Here is a 13,918-nt window from a genome sequence, read left to right on the forward strand (position 1 = left end):
AGGCTGCAAAGTAGAAGAGGAGTAAGTGAGAAGCCTGTCTCTGCCTACGGCCACACCACCCCGAACACGCCCGATCTCGTCTGATCTCAGAAGCTAAGCAGGGTCGGGCCTGGTTAGTACTTGGATGGGAGACCGCCTGGGAATACCAGGTGCTGTAGGCTTTTGCTTTTCCTCACTTCCACCAGCAGGGGTCACTCTCCTCTATGCCATTTTTACATTCACTTTTTACACTGCACACTTGCTTCTTTTACATTCGCTTTCTCTCTTGCACTCTTTAGGCCTTGCAAAATCCTAGTATTCTCAGTCTTACCGCTATCACTCTTAGCAGCCGCAGCGGGCGTGGTGGCCACCAGCGTTGTGGCTTTTTACTTTTAATAATAGCAGGCTTCATTTCCATAGTATCTGGGCCTCCCGCCGGGCTGGAAGCCATAGCTAGTAACCTGCAGACCAATTTACAGGGCAACACAGGCTGAACATCTTTGCAGACAACGTGCCCTAAGAAAAGAGAAGCTGACTGAAAAGCAGCTTCGCTTCCAGGCACGGGCAACCATCTCAACTTCTTCCTTAGCCGACTCCTGGACAATGGGCTCTGGTCCAGCTTGCTCTTTCTTTCACCCCCGGGATGGTTTCTTAGCCCTGCGCAGACCTTGCGCCCAGCCCTTTTGAAAGAGGGCGGCTGCGGCCTGTGACTGGTTGCTGAACAACACCTGTGGGTATAAGGGCCGCCCCCCAGCTCTTGCACTGCTCCTGTTGGAGTATGAAGTTCCCTTAAGAGAAGGCAAAAAGTGAAGAAGAAGGTCTAGCGTGAAGTAGTGCAAAGAGCTGCCAGCAGCCAGGCTGCAAAGTAGAAGAGGAGTAAGTGAGAAGCCTGTCTCTGCCTACGGCCACACCAGCCTGAACACGCCCGATCTCGTCTGATCTCGGAAGCTAAGCAGGGTCGGGCCTGGTTAGTACTTGGATGGGAGACCGCCTGGGAATACCAGGTGCTGTAGGCTTTTGCTTTTCCTCACTTCCACCAGCAGGGGTCACTCTCCTCTATGCCATTTTTACATTCACTTTTTACACTGCACACTTGCTTCTTTTACATTCGCTTTCTCTCTTGCACTCTTTAGGCCTTGCAAAATCCTAGTATTCTCAGTCTTACCGCTATCACTCTTAGCAGCCGCAGCGGGCGTGGTGGCCACCAGCGTTGTGGCTTTTTTCTTTTAATAATAGCAGGCTTCATTTCCATAGTATCTGGGCCTCCCGCCGGGCTGGAAGCCATAGCTCGTAACCTGCAGACCAATTTACAGGGCAACACAGGCTGAACATCTTTGCAGACAACGCGCCCTAAGAAAAGAGAAGCTGACTGAAAAGCAGCTTCGCTTCCAGGCACGGGCAACCATCTCAACTTCTTCCTTAGCCAACTACTGGACAATGGGCTCTGGTCCAGCTTGCTCTTTCTTTCACCCCCGGGATGGTTTCTTAGCCCTGCGCAGACCTTGCGCCCAGCCCTTTTGAAAGAGGGCGGCTGCGGCCTGTGACTGGTTGCTGAACAACACCTGTGGGTATAAGGGCCGCCCCCAGCTCTTGCACTGCTCCTGTTGGAGTATGAAGTTCCCTTAAGAGAAGGCAAAAAGTGAAGAAAAAGGTCTAGCGTGAAGTAGTGCAAAGGGCTGCCAGCAGCCAGGCTGCAAAGTAGAAGAGGAGTAAGTGAGAAGCCTGTCTCTGCCTACGGCCACACCACCCTGATCTCGGAAGCTAAGCAGGGTCGGGCCTGGTTAGTACTTGGATGGGAGACCGCCTGGGAATACCAGGTGCTGTAGACTTTTGCTTTTCCTCACTTCCACCAGCAGGGGTCACTCTCCTCTATGCCATTTTTACATTCACTTTTTACACTGCACACTTGCTTCTTTTACATTCGCTTTCTCTCTTGCACTCTTTAGGCCTTGCAAAATCCTAGTATTCTCAGTCTTACCGCTATCACTCTTAGCAGCCGCAGCGGGCGTGGTGGCCACCAGCGTTGTGGCTTTTTACTTTTAATAATAGCAGGCTTCATTTCCATAGTATCTGGGCCTCCCGCCGGGCTGGAAGCCATAGCTAGTAACCTGCAGACCAATTTACAGGGCAACACAGGCTGAACATCTTTGCAGACAACGCGCCCTAAGAAAAGAGAAGCTGACTGAAAAGCAGCTTCGCTTCCAGGCACGGGCAACCATCTCAACTTCTTCCTTAGCCGACTCCTGGACAATGGGCTCTGGTCCAGCTTGCTCTTTCTTTCACCCCCGGGATGGTTTCTTAGCCCTGCGCAGACCTTGCGCCCAGCCCTTTTGAAAGAGGGCGGCTGCGGCCTGTGACTGGTTGCTGAACAACACCTGTGGGTATAAGGGCCGCCCCCGGCTCTTGCACTGCTCCTGTTGGAGTATGAAGTTCCCTTAAGAGAAGGCAAAAAGTGAAGAAAAAGGTCTAGCGTGAAGTAGTGCAAAGGGCTGCCAGCAGCCAGGCTGCAAAGTAGAAGAGGAGTAAGTGAGAAACCTGTCTCTGCCTACGGCCACACCACCCTGAACACGCCCGATCTCGTCTGATCTCGGAAGCTAAGCAGGGTCGGGCCTGGTTAGTACTTGGATGGGAGACCGCCTGGGAATACCAGGTGCTGTAGGCTTTTGCTTTTCCTCACTTCCACCAGCAGGGCTCACTCTCCTCTATGCCATTTTTACATTCACTTTTTACACTGCACACTTGCTTCTTTTACATTCGCTTTCTCTCTTGCACTCTTTAGGCCTTGCAAAATCCTAGTATTCTCAGTCTTACCGCTATCACTCTTAGCAGCCGCAGCGGGCGTGGTGGCCACCAGCGTTGTGGCTTTTTTCATTTAATAATAGCAGGCTTCATTTCCATAGTATCTGGGCCTCCCGCCGGGCTGGAAGCCATAGCTAGTAACCTGCAGACCAATTTACAGGGCAACACAGGCTGAACATCTTTGCAGACAACGCGCCCTAAGAAAAGAGAAGCTGACTGAAAAGCAGCTTCGCTTCCAGGCACGGGCAACCATCTCAACTTCTTCCTTAGCCGACTACTGGACAATGGGCTCTGGTCCAGCTTGCTCTTTCTTTCACCCCTGGGATGGTTTCTTAGCCCTGCGCAGACCTTGCGCCCAGCCCTTTTGAAAGAGGGCGGCTGCGGCCTGTGACTGGTTGCTGAACAACACCTGTGGGTATAAGGGCCGCCCCCAGCTCTTGCACTGCTCCTGTTGGAGTATGAAGTTCCCTTAAGAGAAGGCAAAAAGTGAAGAAAAAGGTCTAGCGTGAAGTAGTGCAAAGGGCTGCCAGCAGCCAGGCTGCAAAGTAGAAGAGGAGTAAGTGAGAAGCCTGTCTCTGCCTACAGCCACACCACCCTGAACACGCCCTTTCTCGTCTGATCTCGGAAGCTAAGCAGGGTCGGGCCTGGTTAGTACTTGGATGGGAGACCGCCTGGGAATACCAGGTGCTGTAGACTTTTGCTTTTCCTCACTTCCACCAGCAGGGGTCACTCTCCTCTATGCCATTTTTACATTCACTTTTTACACTGCACACTTGCTTCTTTTACATTCGCTTTCTCTCTTGCACTCTTTAGGCCTTGCAAAATCCTAGTATTCTCAGTCTTACCGCTATCACTCTTAGCAGCCGCAGCGGGCGTGGTGGCCACCAGCGTTGTGGCTTTTTACTTTTAATAATAGCAGGCTTCATTTCCATAGTATCTGGGCCTCCCGCCGGGCTGGAAGCCATAGCTAGTAACCTGCAGACCAATTTACAGGGCAACACAGGCTGAACATCTTTGCAGACAACGCGCCCTAAGAAAAGAGAAGCTGACTGAAAAGCAGCTTCGCTTCCAGGCACGGGCAACCATCTCAACTTCTTCCTTAGCCGACTACTGGACAATGGGCTCTGGTCCAGCTTGCTCTTTCTTTCACCCCCGGGATGGTTTCTTAGCCCTGCGCAGACCTTGCGCCCAGCCCTTTTGAAAGAGGGCGGCTGCGGCCTGTGACTGGTTGCTGAACAACACCTGTGGGTATAAGGGCCGCACCCCAGCTCTTGCACTGCTCCTGTTGGAGTATGAAGTTCCCTTAAGAGAAGGCAAAAAGTGAAGAAGAAGGTCTAGCGTGAAGTAGTGCAAAGAGCTGCCAGCAGCCAGGCTGCAAAGTAGAAGAGGAGTAAGTGAGAAGCCTGTCTCTGCCTACGGCCACACCACCCTGAACACGCCCGATCTCGTCTGATCTCGGAAGCTAAGCAGGGTCGGGCCTGGTTAGTACTTGGATGGGAGACCGCCTGGGAATACCAGGTGCTGTAGGCTTTTGCTTTTCCTCACTTCCACCAGCAGGGGTCACTCTCCTCTATGCCATTTTTACATTCACTTTTTACACTGCACACTTGCTTCTTTTACATTCGCTTTCTCTCTTGCACTCTTTAGGCCTTGCAAAATCCTAGTATTCTCAGTCTTACCGCTATCACTCTTAGCAGCCGCAGCGGGCGTGGTGGCCACCAGCGTTGTGGCTTTTTACTTTTAATAATAGCAGGCTTCATTTCCATAGTATCTGGGCCTCCCGCCGGGCTGGAAGCCATAGCTAGTAACCTGCAGACCAATTTACAGGGCAACACAGGCTGAACATCTTTGCAGACAACGTGCCCTAAGAAAAGAGAAGCTGACTGAAAAGCAGCTTCGCTTCCAGGCACGGGCAACCATCTCAACTTCTTCCTTAGCCGACTCCTGGACAATGGGCTCTGGTCCAGCTTGCTCTTTCTTTCACCCCCGGGATGGTTTCTTAGCCCTGCGCAGACCTTGCGCCCAGCCCTTTTGAAAGAGGGCGGCTGCGGCCTGTGACTGGTTGCTGAACAACACCTGTGGGTATAAGGGCCGCCCCCAGCTCTTGCACTGCTCCTGTTGGAGTATGAAGTTCCCTTAAGAGAAGGCAAAAAGTGAAGAAAAAGGTCTAGCGTGAAGTAGTGCAAAGGGCTGCCAGCAGCCAGGCTGCAAAGTAGAAGAGGAGTAAGTGAGAAGCCTGTCTCTGCCTACGGCCACACCACCCTGAACACGCCCGATCTCGTCTGATCTCGGAAGCTAAGCAGGGTCGGGCCTGGTTAGTACTTGGATGGGAGACCGCCTGGGAATACCAGGTGCTGTAGGCTTTTGCTTTTCCTCACTTCCACCAGCAGGGGTCACTCTCCTCTATGCCATTTTTACATTCACTTTTTACACTGCACACTTGCTTCTTTTACATTCGCTTTCTCTCTTGCACTCTTTAGGCCTTGCAAAATCCTAGTATTCTCAGTCTTACCGCTATCACTCTTAGCAGCCGCAGCGGGCGTGGTGGCCACCAGCGTTGTGGCTTTTTACTTTTAATAATAGCAGGCTTCATTTCCATAGTATCTGGGCCTCCCGCCGGGCTGGAAGCCATAGCTAGTAACCTGCAGACCAATTTACAGGGCAACACAGGCTGAACATCTTTGCAGACAACGCGCCCTAAGAAAAGAGAAGCTGACTGAAAAGCAGCTTCGCTTCCAGGCACGGGCAACCATCTCAACTTCTTCCTTAGCCGACTCCTGGACAATGGGCTCTGGTCCAGCTTGCTCTTTCTTTCACCCCCAGGATGGTTTCTTAGCCCTGCGCAGACCTTGCGCCCAGCCCTTTTGAAAGAGGGCGGCTGCGGCCTGTGACTGGTTGCTGAACAACACCTGTGGGTATAAGGGCCGCCCCCAGCTCTTGCACTGCTCCTGTTGGAGTATGAAGTTCCCTTAAGAGAAGGCAAAAAGTGAAGAAAAAGGTCTAGCGTGAAGTAGTGCAAAGGGCTGCCAGCAGCCAGGCTGCAAAGTAGAAGAGGAGTAAGTGAGAAGCCTGTCTCTGCCTACGGCCACACCACCCTGAACACGTCTGATCTCGGAAGCTAAGCAGGGTCGGGCCTGGTTAGTACTTGGATGGGAGACCGCCTGGGAATACCAGGTGCTGTAGGCTTTTGCTTTTCCTCACTTCCACCAGCAGGGGTCACTCTCCTCTATGCCATTTTTACATTCACTTTTTACACTGCACACTTGCTTCTTTTACATTCGCTTTCTCTCTTGCACTCTTTAGGCCTTGCAAAATCCTAGTATTCTCAGTCTTACCGCTATCACTCTTAGCAGCCGCAGCGGGCGTGGTGGCCACCAGCGTTGTGGCTTTTTTCTTTTAATAATAGCAGGCTTCATTTCCATAGTATCTGGGCCTCCCGCCGGGCTGGAAGCCATAGCTAGTAACCTGCAGACCAATTTACAGGGCAACACAGGCTGAACATCTTTGCAGACAACGCGCCCTAAGAAAAGAGAAGCTGACTGAAAAGCAGTTTCGCTTCCAGGCACGGGCAACCATCTCAACTTCTTCCTTAGCCGACTACTGGACAATGGGCTCTGGTCCAGCTTGCTCTTTCTTTCACCCCCGGGATGGTTTCTTAGCCCTGCGCAGACCTTGCGCCCAGCCCTTTTGAAAGAGGGCGGCTGCGGCCTGTGACTGGTTGCTGAACAACACCTGTGGGTATAAGGGCCGCCCCCAGCTCTTGCACTGCTCCTGTTGGAGTATGAAGTTCCCTTAAGAGAAGGCAAAAAGTGAAGAAAAAGGTCTAGCGTGAAGTAGTGCAAAGGGCTGCCAGCAGCCAGGCTGCAAAGTAGAAGAGGAGTAAGTGAGAAGCCTGTCTCTGCCTACGGCCACACCACCCTGAACACGCCTGATCTCGGAAGCTAAGCAGGGTCGGGCCTGGTTAGTACTTGGATGGGAGACCGCCTGGGAATACCAGGTGCTGTAGGCTTTTGCTTTTCCTCACTTCCACCAGCAGGGGTCACTCTCCTCTATGCCATTTTTACATTCACTTTTTACACTGCACACTTGCTTCTTTTACATTCGCTTTCTCTCTTGCACTCTTTAGGCCTTGCAAAATCCTAGTATTCTCAGTCTTACCGCTATCACTCTTAGCAGCCGCAGCGGGCGTGGTGGCCACCAGCGTTGTGGCTTTTTACTTTTAATAATAGCAGGCTTCATTTCCATAGTATCTGGGCCTCCCGCCGGGCTGGAAGCCATAGCTAGTAACCTGCAGACCAATTTACAGGGCAACACAGGCTGAACATCTTTGCAGACAACGCGCCCTAAGAAAAGAGAAGCTGACTGAAAAGCAGCTTCGCTTCCAGGCACGGGCAACCATCTCAACTTCTTCCTTAGCCGACTCCTGGACAATGGGCTCTGGTCCAGCTTGCTCTTTCTTTCACCCCCGGGATGGTTTCTTAGCCCTGCGCAGACCTTGCGCCCAGCCCTTTTGAAAGAGGGCGGCTGCGGCCTGTGACTGGTTGCTGAACAACACCTGTGGGTATAAGGGCCGCCCCCAGCTCTTGCACTGCTCCTGTTGGAGTATGAAGTTCCCTTAAGAGAAGGCAAAAAGTGAAGAAAAAGGTCTAGCGTGAAGTAGTGCAAAGGGCTGCCAGCAGCCAGGCTGCAAAGTAGAAGAGGAGTAAGTGAGAAGCCTGTCTCTGCCTACGGCCACACCACCCTGAACACGCCCGATCTCGTCTGATCTCGGAAGCTAAGCAGGGTCGGGCCTGGTTAGTACTTGGATGGGAGACCGCCTGGGAATACCAGGTGCTGTAGGCTTTTGCTTTTCCTCACTTCCACCAGCAGGGGTCACTCTCCTCTATGCCATTTTTACATTCACTTTTTACACTGCACACTTGCTTCTTTTACATTCACTTTCTCTCTTGCACTCTTTAGGCCTTGCAAAATCCTAGTATTCTCAGTCTTACCGCTATCACTCTTAGCAGCCGCAGCGGGCGTGGTGGCCACCAGCGTTGTGGTTTTTTTCTTTTAATAATAGCAGGCTTCATTTCCATAGTATCTGGGCCTCCCGCCGGGCTGGAAGCCATAGCTAGTAACCTGCAGACCAATTTACAGGGCAACACAGGCTGAACATCTTTGCAGACAACGCGCCCTAAGAAAAGAGAAGCTGACTGAAAAGCAGCTTCGCTTCCAGGCACGGGCAACCATCTCAACTTCTTCCTTAGCCGACTACTGGACAATGGGCTCTGGTCCAGCTTGCTCTTTCTTTCACCCCCGGGATGGTTTCTTAGCCCTGCGCAGACCTTGCGCCCAGCCCTTTTGAAAGAGGGCGGCTGCGGCCTGTGACTGGTTGCTGAACAACACCTGTGGGTATAAGGGCCGCCCCCAGCTCTTGCACTGCTCCTGTTGGAGTATGAAGTTCCCTTAAGAGAAGGCAAAAAGTGAAGAAAAAGGTCTAGCGTGAAGTAGTGCAAAGGGCTGCCAGCAGCCAGGCTGCAAAGTAGAAGAGGAGTAAGTGAGAAGCCTGTCTCTGCCTACGGCCACACCACCCTGAACACGCCTGATCTCGGAAGCTAAGCAGGGTCGGGCCTGGTTAGTACTTGGATGTGAGACCGCCTGGGAATACCAGGTGCTGTAGGCTTTTGCTTTTCCTCACTTCCACCAGCAGGGGTCACTCTCCTCTATGCCATTTTTACATTCACTTTTTACACTGCACACTTGCTTCTTTTACATTCGCTTTCTCTCTTGCACTCTTTAGGCCTTGCAAAATCCTAGTATTCTCAGTCTTACCGCTATCACTCTTAGCAGCCGCAGCGGGCGTGGTGGCCACCAGCGTTGTGGCTTTTTACTTTTAATAATAGCAGGCTTCATTTCCATAGTATCTGGGCCTCCCGCCGGGCTGGAAGCCATAGCTAGTAACCTGCAGACCAATTTACAGGGCAACACAGGCTGAACATCTTTGCAGACAACGCGCCCTAAGAAAAGAGAAGCTGACTGAAAAGCAGCTTCGCTTCCAGGCACGGGCAACCATCTCAACTTCTTCCTTAGCCGACTCCTGGACAATGGGCTCTGGTCCAGCTTGCTCTTTCTTTCACCCCCGGGATGGTTTCTTAGCCCTGCGCAGACCTTGCGCCCAGCCCTTTTGAAAGAGGGCGGCTGCGGCCTGTGACTGGTTGCTGAACAACACCTGTGGGTATAAGGGCCGCCCCCAGCTCTTGCACTGCTCCTGTTGGAGTATGAAGTTCCCTTAAGAGAAGGCAAAAAGTGAAGAAAAAGGTCTAGCGTGAAGTAGTGCAAAGGGCTGCCAGCAGCCAGGCTGCAAAGTAGAAGAGGAGTAAGTGAGAAGCCTGTCTCTGCCTACGGCCACACCACCCTGAACACGCCCGATCTCGTCTGATCTCGGAAGCTAAGCAGGGTCGGGCCTGGTTAGTACTTGGATGGGAGACCGCCTGGGAATACCAGGTGCTGTAGGCTTTTGCTTTTCCTCACTTCCACCAGCAGGGGTCACTCTCCTCTATGCCATTTTTACATTCACTTTTTACACTGCACACTTGCTTCTTTTACATTCACTTTCTCTCTTGCACTCTTTAGGCCTTGCAAAATCCTAGTATTCTCAGTCTTACCGCTATCACTCTTAGCAGCCGCAGCGGGCGTGGTGGCCACCAGCGTTGTGGTTTTTTTCTTTTAATAATAGCAGGCTTCATTTCCATAGTATCTGGGCCTCCCGCCGGGCTGGAAGCCATAGCTAGTAACCTGCAGACCAATTTACAGGGCAACACAGGCTGAACATCTTTGCAGACAACGCGCCCTAAGAAAAGAGAAGCTGACTGAAAAGCAGCTTCGCTTCCAGGCACGGGCAACCATCTCAACTTCTTCCTTAGCCGACTACTGGACAATGGGCTCTGGTCCAGCTTGCTCTTTCTTTCACCCCCGGGATGGTTTCTTAGCCCTGCGCAGACCTTGCGCCCAGCCCTTTTGAAAGAGGGCGGCTGCGGCCTGTGACTGGTTGCTGAACAACACCTGTGGGTATAAGGGCCGCCCCCAGCTCTTGCACTGCTCCTGTTGGAGTATGAAGTTCCCTTAAGAGAAGGCAAAAAGTGAAGAAAAAGGTCTAGCGTGAAGTAGTGCAAAGGGCTGCCAGCAGCCAGGCTGCAAAGTAGAAGAGGAGTAAGTGAGAAGCCTGTCTCTGCCTACGGCCACACCACCCTGAACACGCCTGATCTCGGAAGCTAAGCAGGGTCGGGCCTGGTTAGTACTTGGATGTGAGACCGCCTGGGAATACCAGGTGCTGTAGGCTTTTGCTTTTCCTCACTTCCACCAGCAGGGGTCACTCTCCTCTATGCCATTTTTACATTCACTTTTTACACTGCACACTTGCTTCTTTTACATTCGCTTTCTCTCTTGCACTCTTTAGGCCTTGCAAAATCCTAGTATTCTCAGTCTTACCGCTATCACTCTTAGCAGCCGCAGCGGGCGTGGTGGCCACCAGCGTTGTGGCTTTTTACTTTTAATAATAGCAGGCTTCATTTCCATAGTATCTGGGCCTCCCGCCGGGCTGGAAGCCATAGCTAGTAACCTGCAGACCAATTTACAGGGCAACACAGGCTGAACATCTTTGCAGACAACGTGCCCTAAGAAAAGAGAAGCTGACTGAAAAGCAGCTTCGCTTCCAGGCACGGGCAACCATCTCAACTTCTTCCTTAGCCGACTCCTGGACAATGGGCTCTGGTCCAGCTTGCTCTTTCTTTCACCCCCGGGATGGTTTCTTAGCCCTGCGCAGACCTTGCGCCCAGCCCTTTTGAAAGAGGGCGGCTGCGGCCTGTGACTGGTTGCTGAACAACACCTGTGGGTATAAGGGCCGCCCCCAGCTCTTGCACTGCTCCTGTTGGAGTATGAAGTTCCCTTAAGAGAAGGCAAAAAGTGAAGAAAAAGGTCTAGCGTGAAGTAGTGCAAAGAGCTGCCAGCAGCCAGGCTGCAAAGTAGAAGAGGAGTAAGTGAGAAGTTTGTCTCCGCCTACGGCCACACCACCCTGAACACGTCTGATCTCGGAAGCTAAGCAGGGTCGGGCCTGGTTAGTACTTGGATGGGAGACCGCCTGGGAATACCAGGTGCTGTAGGCTTTTGCTTTTCCTCACTTCCACCAGCAGGGGTCACTCTCCTCTATGCCATTTTTACATTCACTTTTTACACTGCACACTTGCTTCTTTTACATTCGCTTTCTCTCTTGCACTCTTTAGGCCTTGCAAAATCCTAGTATTCTCAGTCTTACCGCTATCACTCTTAGCAGCCGCAGCGGGTGTGGTGGCCACCAGCGTTGTGGCTTTTTACTTTTAATAATAGCAGGCTTCATTTCCATAGTATCTGGGCCTCCCGCCGGGCTGGAAGCCATAGCTAGTAACCTGCAGACCAATTTACAGGGCAACACAGGCTGAACATCCTTGCAGACAACGCGCCCTAATAAAAGAGAAGCTGACTGAAAAGCAGCTTCGCTTCCAGGAACGGGCAACCATCTCAACTTCTTCCTTAGCCGACTCCTGGACAATGGGCTCTGGTCCAGCTTGCTCTTTCTTTCACCCCCGGGATGGTTTCTTAGCCCTGCGCAGACCTTGCGCCCAGCCCTTTTGAAAGAGGGCGGCTGCGGCCTGTGACTGGTTGCTGAACAACACCTGTGGGTATAAGGGCCGCCCCCAGCTCTTGCACTGCTCCTGTTGGAGTATGAAGTTCCCTAAAGAGAAGGCAAAAAGTGAAGAAAAAGGTCTAGCGTGAAGTAGTGCAAAGAGCTGCCAGCAGCCAGGCTGCAAAGTAGAAGAGGAGTAAGTGAGAAGCCTGTCTCTGCCTACGGCCACACCACCCTGAACACGCCTGATCTCGGAAGCTAAGCAGGGTCGGGCCTGGTTAGTACTTGGATGGGAGACCGCCTGGGAATACCAGGTGCTGTAGGCTTTTGCTTTTCCTCACTTCCACCAGCAGGGGTCACTCTCCTCTATGCCATTTTTACATTCACTTTTTACACTGCACACTTGCTTCTTTTACATTCGCTTTCTCTCTTGCACTCTTTAGGCCTTGCAAAATCCTAGTATTCTCAGTCTTACCGCTATCACTCTTAGCAGCCGCAGCGGGCGTGGTGGCCACCAGCGTTGTGGCTTTTTACTTTTAATAATAGCAGGCTTCATTTCCATAGTATCTGGGCCTCCCGCCGGGCTGGAAGCCATAGCTAGTAACCTGCAGACCAATTTACAGGGCAACACAGGCTGAACATCTTTGCAGACAACGCGCCCTAAGAAAAGAGAAGCTGACTGAAAAGCAGCTTCGCTTCCAGGCACGGGCAACCATCTCAACTTCTTCCTTAGCCGACTCCTGGACAATGGGCTCTGGTCCAGCTTGCTCTTTCTTTCACCCCCGGGATGGTTTCTTAGCCCTGCGCAGACCTTGCGCCCAGCCCTTTTGAAAGAGGGCGGCTGCGGCCTGTGACTGGTTGCTGAACAACACCTGTGGGTATAAGGGCCGCCCCCAGCTCTTGCACTGCTCCTGTTGGAGTATGAAGTTCCCTTAAGAGAAGGCAAAAAGTGAAGAAAAAGGTCTAGCGTGAAGTAGTGCAAAGGGCTGCCAGCAGCCAGGCTGCAAAGTAGAAGAGGAGTAAGTGAGAAGCCTGTCTCTGCCTACGGCCACACCACCCTGAACACGCCCGATCTCGTCTGATCTCGGAAGCTAAGCAGGGTCGGGCCTGGTTAGTACTTGGATGGGAGACCGCCTGGGAATACCAGGTGCTGTAGGCTTTTGCTTTTCCTCACTTCCACCAGCAGGGGTCACTCTCCTCTATGCCATTTTTACATTCACTTTTTACACTGCACACTTGCTTCTTTTACATTCACTTTCTCTCTTGCACTCTTTAGGCCTTGCAAAATCCTAGTATTCTCAGTCTTACCGCTATCACTCTTAGCAGCCGCAGCGGGCGTGGTGGCCACCAGCGTTGTGGTTTTTTTCTTTTAATAATAGCAGGCTTCATTTCCATAGTATCTGGGCCTCCCGCCGGGCTGGAAGCCATAGCTAGTAACCTGCAGACCAATTTACAGGGCAACACAGGCTGAACATCTTTGCAGACAACGCGCCCTAAGAAAAGAGAAGCTGACTGAAAAGCAGCTTCGCTTCCAGGCACGGGCAACCATCTCAACTTCTTCCTTAGCCGACTACTGGACAATGGGCTCTGGTCCAGCTTGCTCTTTCTTTCACCCCCGGGATGGTTTCTTAGCCCTGCGCAGACCTTGCGCCCAGCCCTTTTGAAAGAGGGCGGCTGCGGCCTGTGACTGGTTGCTGAACAACACCTGTGGGTATAAGGGCCGCCCCCAGCTCTTGCACTGCTCCTGTTGGAGTATGAAGTTCCCTTAAGAGAAGGCAAAAAGTGAAGAAAAAGGTCTAGCGTGAAGTAGTGCAAAGGGCTGCCAGCAGCCAGGCTGCAAAGTAGAAGAGGAGTAAGTGAGAAGCCTGTCTCTGCCTACGGCCACACCACCCTGAACACGCCTGATCTCGGAAGCTAAGCAGGGTCGGGCCTGGTTAGTACTTGGATGTGAGACCGCCTGGGAATACCAGGTGCTGTAGGCTTTTGCTTTTCCTCACTTCCACCAGCAGGGGTCACTCTCCTCTATGCCATTTTTACATTCACTTTTTACACTGCACACTTGCTTCTTTTACATTCGCTTTCTCTCTTGCACTCTTTAGGCCTTGCAAAATCCTAGTATTCTCAGTCTTACCGCTATCACTCTTAGCAGCCGCAGCGGGCGTGGTGGCCACCAGCGTTGTGGCTTTTTACTTTTAATAATAGCAGGCTTCATTTCCATAGTATCTGGGCCTCCCGCCGGGCTGGAAGCCATAGCTAGTAACCTGCAGACCAATTTACAGGGCAACACAGGCTGAACATCTTTGCAGACAACGTGCCCTAAGAAAAGAGAAGCTGACTGAAAAGCAGCTTCGCTTCCAGGCACGGGCAACCATCTCAACTTCTTCCTTAGCCGACTCCTGGACAATGGGCTCTGGTCCAGCTTGCTCTTTCTTTCACCCCCGGGATGGTTTCTTAGCCCTGCGCAGACCTTGCGCCCAGCCCTTTTGAAAGAGGGCGGCT

At 52.2% G+C, this 13,918-nt stretch overlaps 9 non-coding genes and 8 pseudogenes across 9 annotated transcripts; all 17 read left to right on the forward strand.

Annotated features, from left to right (window-relative positions):
- The first annotated feature begins 42 nt into the window (after positions 1–42).
- LOC142190173 (5S ribosomal RNA) lies at positions 43–161 on the forward strand. The gene has a single exon (XR_012714102.1). It is a non-coding gene; the product is annotated as a 5S ribosomal RNA (ribosomal RNA).
- Positions 162–876: 715 nt separating this feature from the next.
- Positions 877–995, forward strand: LOC142190058 (5S ribosomal RNA). Its single transcript, XR_012713995.1, has one exon. It is a non-coding gene; the product is annotated as a 5S ribosomal RNA (ribosomal RNA).
- A 714-nt stretch (positions 996–1,709) lies between these two features.
- Positions 1,710–1,808, forward strand: LOC142190564 (5S ribosomal RNA; annotated as a pseudogene).
- A 714-nt stretch (positions 1,809–2,522) lies between these two features.
- On the forward strand, positions 2,523–2,641 carry LOC142191045 (5S ribosomal RNA). Its single transcript, XR_012714662.1, has one exon. It is a non-coding gene; the product is annotated as a 5S ribosomal RNA (ribosomal RNA).
- Positions 2,642–3,355: 714 nt separating this feature from the next.
- Positions 3,356–3,474, forward strand: LOC142190314 (5S ribosomal RNA). Its single transcript, XR_012714228.1, has one exon. It is a non-coding gene; the product is annotated as a 5S ribosomal RNA (ribosomal RNA).
- A 715-nt stretch (positions 3,475–4,189) lies between these two features.
- Positions 4,190–4,308, forward strand: LOC142191046 (5S ribosomal RNA). The gene has a single exon (XR_012714663.1). It is a non-coding gene; the product is annotated as a 5S ribosomal RNA (ribosomal RNA).
- A 714-nt stretch (positions 4,309–5,022) lies between these two features.
- LOC142191047 (5S ribosomal RNA) lies at positions 5,023–5,141 on the forward strand. Its single transcript, XR_012714664.1, has one exon. It is a non-coding gene; the product is annotated as a 5S ribosomal RNA (ribosomal RNA).
- Positions 5,142–5,855: 714 nt separating this feature from the next.
- LOC142190465 (5S ribosomal RNA) lies at positions 5,856–5,964 on the forward strand (annotated as a pseudogene).
- Positions 5,965–6,678: 714 nt separating this feature from the next.
- LOC142190366 (5S ribosomal RNA) lies at positions 6,679–6,787 on the forward strand (annotated as a pseudogene).
- Positions 6,788–7,501: 714 nt separating this feature from the next.
- LOC142191048 (5S ribosomal RNA) lies at positions 7,502–7,620 on the forward strand. Its single transcript, XR_012714665.1, has one exon. It is a non-coding gene; the product is annotated as a 5S ribosomal RNA (ribosomal RNA).
- Positions 7,621–8,334: 714 nt separating this feature from the next.
- LOC142190519 (5S ribosomal RNA) lies at positions 8,335–8,443 on the forward strand (annotated as a pseudogene).
- A 714-nt stretch (positions 8,444–9,157) lies between these two features.
- LOC142191049 (5S ribosomal RNA) lies at positions 9,158–9,276 on the forward strand. The gene has a single exon (XR_012714666.1). It is a non-coding gene; the product is annotated as a 5S ribosomal RNA (ribosomal RNA).
- Positions 9,277–9,990: 714 nt separating this feature from the next.
- LOC142190520 (5S ribosomal RNA) lies at positions 9,991–10,099 on the forward strand (annotated as a pseudogene).
- Positions 10,100–10,813: 714 nt separating this feature from the next.
- LOC142190466 (5S ribosomal RNA) lies at positions 10,814–10,922 on the forward strand (annotated as a pseudogene).
- A 714-nt stretch (positions 10,923–11,636) lies between these two features.
- Positions 11,637–11,745, forward strand: LOC142190368 (5S ribosomal RNA; annotated as a pseudogene).
- Positions 11,746–12,459: 714 nt separating this feature from the next.
- LOC142191050 (5S ribosomal RNA) lies at positions 12,460–12,578 on the forward strand. The gene has a single exon (XR_012714667.1). It is a non-coding gene; the product is annotated as a 5S ribosomal RNA (ribosomal RNA).
- Positions 12,579–13,292: 714 nt separating this feature from the next.
- On the forward strand, positions 13,293–13,401 carry LOC142190523 (5S ribosomal RNA; annotated as a pseudogene).
- Positions 13,402–13,918: the final 517 nt, after the last annotated feature.

The sequence above is a fragment of the Leptodactylus fuscus genome, chromosome 1, assembly GCF_031893055.1.
Source record: "Leptodactylus fuscus isolate aLepFus1 chromosome 1, aLepFus1.hap2, whole genome shotgun sequence".
Classification (NCBI taxonomy): Eukaryota; Metazoa; Chordata; class Amphibia; order Anura; family Leptodactylidae; genus Leptodactylus; species Leptodactylus fuscus.